Source organism: Cervus elaphus, chromosome 4 (genome assembly GCF_910594005.1).
Source record: "Cervus elaphus chromosome 4, mCerEla1.1, whole genome shotgun sequence".
NCBI classification, from domain to species: Eukaryota; Metazoa; Chordata; class Mammalia; order Artiodactyla; family Cervidae; genus Cervus; species Cervus elaphus.
Window position 1 is genome coordinate 16,429,224 of NC_057818.1, and position 6,695 is coordinate 16,435,918.

A 6,695-nucleotide genomic window follows, 5' to 3' on the forward strand; every position below is an offset into this window, starting at 1 on the left:
AGGATCTTGAGAGGGTGGTGGTGCCTATGAATAATGTTTCAAGTGCAGCTAAGTGCTGAGACTCATCAGCTAATATCCCAGCCTTTTCATGTTACAGCACTGGCATGGAAAAAAGGGGTGTGTGTGTGTGTGTGTGTGTGTGTGGCTGAAATGACGACCCGACATGCTTGGTCTCTAGAAATTGCTGGGAAATACTGGAAGACACAGACTCACGTGCATTCATAATCAATACCATGAGTGATGAACCTGAAATTCTGTCTTCATGTTCTATGGAAATTATCCTTAGGCTCTTTTACTAGAGAAGCAAAAGTGCTGGATGAAAATGAGATACTCATACATTTCCATGATGTCTATCTAAGATAGTATTTTCTGAGAGCCTCCTATACTCCTGCCATTATCTACATCCTTACATCTTCAAAATTTGGATGCAGAAAAGACCAAATCTCTTTTCTCAAGTACCTAGATGTCCTAACATATGCTATAGAAAAAAACCTGTAGTCCAACATTTTGTCTTGGGAAAAATGATTGGCTTTACTATTGTCAATATTTGCTTTAATAGTCTCAGATCTTTCCATATGATATTATGCAGTTAATTTCATAGTGTAAGCACTTATCTAATGTTACCAGTGCCTATCAGCCCCCCTCCAGAAAAGCTTTTAGGTGATAGTGTTCTGCAGTAGATTTCTTCCCTTCCCTCCATCATAATGGCATCAGCAAATTAGTCATTACATTCCAGAGCCTGGCAGAACCCCTCCTTGTCAATTGCTGAATAGTCAGTTACAGTCTGGACAGAAGCGGTTTCTCACTGATTAAAAAAATAATTATAGTCGTTATTTCTGTTTTTCAAATAAAGGGACAACATCTATGTAATACAGAATTAGAGACTTGGCTTAACAAAATGATTACTTAAAAGAACAGAAAACTGAATTTAGAGGGAAACTCTGTGACCAAGACAATGTGACTTTCCAAAAATAAGAAGCTTGAAATCTGTTAGCCTTTCTAAATCCGGAAAATTGAAAGACCCCAGGGAACTGTAAACTAACCTAATATCAATACTATGTTGAAAAGTCAAAATGTTAATGTCTTCAAGCACTGGAGAGGATTTGTCTCACTAGCAAATTTTAGATATAAATACCAAATCAAAGATAATTCTCCAATGACTCTGAGCACGTTACCAATGACAACAGATTTGAAATGCATTGTAGAAGCAATGAAAGGGAATTAAATAAATTTCCAGTGCTATAAAGCTTAATATTACTTTAGAAAGTATTAAACTCTGTTTCTCATCTTTGTTGCAACTCATTTGGTACCTTGTAAGTGTTGAAGAAAAGCTAAGTGCAGGAGGACTTTATTAATGTATCAAAAGCCACATCAATGTTAATATGCCTAACACCTTCAGAAAATTTTTGAGGTATAAAACAAAACAGTATGTGAATTCCTAAAAGTCTTAATGGAAAAATATCACTAGCTATCACCTAGGAAAGCTGCCTTTAGCAAAAGGACCAACTATAAGTTAGGGATACTTGATTTTGCAAGAATATTCACAAGTTAACTGCAATGCATTATGCTTCCCATAAAAATAATGCAAAGATTCTAATTAGTTTTTAATCACTTGCTAAATTGGTCCAATTTTACTCAAAATGGCCTTTAAAGGGCTATACACCAAGATTATGTCAGTGAAAAAGTTGTCAGCCAACCTGGCCTTCAGGCAATAAAAGCTGAACTCAGAAAGCATGAATGCATGGTAAACTAATTTTGGATGTGAGCAAACCAAATTAGAGTTGGTTAAGATTCTAGAATGTGAATGTGCTCAATTCAAAGAGTTAATGCCCTATGACACCAACCCACCGATACTTCCTTTTATTTAAATGATCCAAAAATGTTTTTAGAGTCAAATACAAACCATTCTAGTAAACATTTCAACAGAAATAAGCTATAGAGAAACTCAGGAACTTGACCTAGTTACTAACTGGCTATCACAGAGTATCCTAACATAGAGAGACTCTATAACAGAGTCTCCTAACTTCTCTCTCTACTAACATAGAGTCTCCCATTTCCTTTGGAAATGGTTCTGATCTCAGAAGGAGAGTGGTCTTGGAGATCTCAGTTCCCTGCCCAAGAACAGAATCTGGGTAACCTGTTTGAAAACCAGGAATCCTAGCCACTAGACCATCAGAAGCTAGAGGCTAGAAGCGAAGTGGCCCTGGCTCTTTCCGTTTGAAAACAAGACTGTTTCAAGGAGGCAAAAACTGTAAGAACAGGCACAAAGTTTATTACTAGAGACACAGTACAATGTATGGGAGAGCACACAGGAAAACAGTCTAAAATCAGAAGCTAGGCAGAAATACACCCCAGAGAGAAACGGTATGGGCATCCTCTCTGATGAGGAGGAGCCCAGTAAGGTGGTTTAAACCACTTATATAGGATAGTCCTTTCAGGTCTTTGCTTATATTTGACCAATTATCTTGTTTCTTTCTTCACATCTTAGACCTTCCCCAAGATCCATGTACAATTTTTTCCTATGATGGATTCTACCACAGGCCTATAGGTGCATGTCCTCACTTGTTATGGAGTGAGGCCCCCTCCCTTTGCAACCCCCAAGAAGCCTTCCTGCACATGTGCAGACAGGAAAGTCTTCCTTGACCTCAAGAACGGGCACCTTATTGCTTTATTCTGGTAGAGCTCAACTGTTGCCACTAGCTTTGCCCTTGGAGTGTCTGGGTGAAAACAAAGCTTGAATTTCACTCCACTTGACAAACACTAGGTGTCCAGCCCAGAGGCCCACTGTCTTCTACCTCAGTTCCAACCTGGAGGATTAAAGAAGACTTTCACTTTCAGGGAAGATTGAGTAACAAGTTTCAGATTTACCCTCCTGCCTTAAATAACTAGAAAACTGGACAAAACATATGAGACAATGGTTTTCCATACATCAGACAACAGGTAACACAGGACTGTGATACCTGAGAAGGGAAACAAAATTATACCAGCTTTCTGCCTGGAGGAAGTTTCCAGGCCTCAACATGTGGAAAGGGAACAGGGCACAGTTGATTCACTAAGGTTAGGAAAAAGAAAAAAAGAGTTTAGAGGCCAAGGCACCCAGAATTTGCAAGGCAAACTACTAGAGAAAGGAAATGTACAGAAGGAGAGCTTCAGAAACCTGCAGTGGGTCCCCTTGAGTACGGGTTGAGTACCAACCTGCATATGTGTGAAAAAAGTTACCCAAGGCTGGGGAAAGAGTCACCAGAAAAGAATGAGCAGAAAAAATTTCACTCCTACCAGCCAAAGTGAAAAGACCTCATAATATACGGGGCACCAGATAGGTTTCCGGAAAAGCAAAGAAAGGTGTACATTGGTCCCAGACTATAAGCTGCTCTGAACCTGCCCAAACAGAGCTTAAAAGCAAACACTGAAAGAATTCAACTGATTCCAAGTAACTGCATTCCAGGAAAAAAAGAAAACCCAACACTATAAAGGACTAAAACAAATTACACATTAACAGAAAATCCATAATGCTTAGCATCCAATCAGAAATAAGCAACCAGCAAAGAAACAGGCAAATATGACCCATAACCAAAAGTAAAACCAATCAATAGAAACAGACCCAGAAGCAACAGAGATGATAAAGCTATCAAATAAGGACATTAATAGCTATTATAAATATGTCCTATGTGATCAAGAAACTAGAAGAAAATATAATCATGTTAAAGAGCAAAAGGAAAGATGTTATAGTCACTCTGAAAAACCATCTTGGGATTAAAAAATACATAATATCTGAAATGGGATTAATAGCAGTTTAAACTATTTGGAAGAAAATTTTAGTAAACTTGAAGACATAGCAATAGAAACTATCCAAAGTGAAACACAAATGAATAATGTATCAGTGACCTTAGGAACAAAATAAAACAGAGAAACATGTATGTAATTAGAGTTAAGGAAAGAGAGATGAGAGAGAGAGCAGGAGAGAAAAAATATCTGAAAAAAATAAACTCACACAATGAAGAAGTACAATGAACTCCATGCAGACTAAATAGAAATAAAATAAAACAAATTAAAATCAACACAAAGATATAGGATAATGAAACTGCTGACTGACAACCAGTGATAGAATCTTAAAAACAATCTGCTTGCCAGAAACTATGAAAGTGAAATGACAGTGAACAGCATCTTAAAACACTGAGATACACTGTCAGTTTAGAATTCTCTAAGCAGCAAAAAGTCATCTTTCAAAATTAAAGAAAAAATAAAGGCATTTTCAGACAAACAAAACCTAGAAGAATTCACTATTAGCAGACCTGTATCAAAAGAAATGATAAAGAATATTATTCAGGTAGAATACGATACCAAATAGAAATTTGGATCTATATAATGAAGAATGTAGAGTGTCAGAAATGGTCCATACATTAACAAATATAAAAGACATATTTTTCAATCTTTCTGACAACTAATAGTTTAAAGCAAAAATGACAGCAAAATATTGAGGGGCTTATAACCTATGTAAGGGTAAAATGTTTGACAACAATAGCACAAGGGAAAGAAGGGAAAACAGACCTTACATATAAGGTGAGAAGACAGTTTATATCTATTGCAAACTGTAGAGCAAGGGTCAGCAAATTCAGGCCACAGGACAAATTCATCTTGCTACTTATTTTTGTTCAGAAGCTAAGAATGTTTTATACATTTTGGAAGTGGGTGGGCAGAAGGAGATATAAGACCATGTATTTACTATTTGGTTCTTTACAGAAAAAGTTGCTGAGGACTGCCTGGAGCAAGAGCTTTTCTTGGTACAACTGAGATTTTTGGCCAAAATGTCATTCCACAATGTGAGGGTGCAGGTACACTGTTAGATTCAGATGTTTACTGGCATCCCTGGCCTCTACCTAATAAACACAATTCTACCACTCCACTCTAAGTTGTGACAACGAAAAATGTCTCCAGACTTTGGCAAATGTCCTTTTGGGGTGGAGGTAAGGGGCCAAACTTATCTCTGATTGAGAACTACTGCCCTGAAGCAAAACTATAAAATATATAATATATATATATATATAATAAGCCAATGGTAGAGATAAAATGGAACCATTTTTTTAAAAAGTTAAAAAATCAACCCAAAAGAAGGTAAGTGAAAGTCAGTCATGTCTGGCTCTTTGTGACCTGATGGACTATACAGTCCATGGAATTCTCCAGGCCAGAATACTGGAGTGGGTAGCCTTTTCCTTCTCTAGGGGATCTTCCCAACCCAGGGATAGAACCCAGGTCTCCCATATTGTAGGTGGATTCTTTACCACTGAGCCACAAGGGAAGCCCAAATAGAAGGTAGGAAAAGAGAAAAAAGGGTTTCCAGAGAAGGCATAAAAAGCATGGACCATAAAAAAAGAAATATTGGTAAATTGGACTTGAAAAAACTTCTGCTGCTTAAATGGTACCATTAAGAAAATTAAAGCTCACACCACAGGCAGAAAGGAAATATTTGCAAAACATATATTTGATTAAAAATTTGCATCCAGAACTTAAAATAAAACACAAACCTTACAACTCAATAAGAAAACCTGATTGGGGGGAAAAAATAAGCAAAAGATTTGAACAGACACTTCACCGAAGACATAGAAATGGCAAGTAAGTATATGAAAAGATGCTAAACATCATCAATCATAAAGTAAATGCAAATTAAAAACACAATGAGCTATCACTGCACATCCGTTAGAATACTTAAAATTTAAAAGAATGGCAATACCAAGTGTTAGCAAAGATGGAGAGCAACTAGAACTCACACAGACTGCTGGTAGGATACTCAACATCTACATAATGGAAAACTGTGCAGCAATAAAAACGAGCTACAGACACACGAAACAATATAGATGTATTTTAAGAGCGTTATGCTAAGCTTAAGAAGATGGATACAAAAGACTATAAACTGAGTCATTCTTTATTATATATAATTCTAGGAAAAAGCAAAACTATGGTGACTGAAAGCAGATCAGAGGTTTCCAGGACCCAATGGGAGGCAGAGAGGATTGACTGCAAAGAAAAATGAGGGAACTTTTATTAAAGATAATGGGGACTTTCAATATTGTGATTGTAGTAGTAGTTACATAACTACATGTTTGTCAAGACTCAAAAAGAGTTGTAGATTTAAAATGGATGATTTTTTATTATATCAAAGAAAGAGATAAAAGATAATTTTCAAGGTTTTGAAAAATACCTTCAAAAGAGGAAGTCAGGCTATATTTTCCTCTGGTGACTAGGAGGAAGAATAACTTGCTACAATGCAGGATGGCTAGAAAATACTTCTAGTCAAATTTGATTGAGTGCTAGTGATGTAGATCCTTGTAACAGAATATACACTTAGCTAGAGATTATCAGACAGTAGTTTTTAAGCCAGAGGGTCAACTATAGGCAAACATGGGAATTTAGTATGATTCCAATTAAATGGGGAAAAAATGAACTAGTCAATAGACACTATCAAGAGAACTTGCTAACCATTGAGAGAAAAAGAGTTCTACATCATAACATACATAAAACCAAATTACAGGTGGATTAGAAGTGTAAATTTAAATAAGCCTACTTGTACTAGAAGATAATATAAAATACTTTTATAAGCTTGTAATAGACAAGCCCTATGTAAACAAGTCACAAGACTCAGAATCGGTGGATTTGACTATACATTAATACTTAATCTCAAGTAAAAACTTTTCCCATGT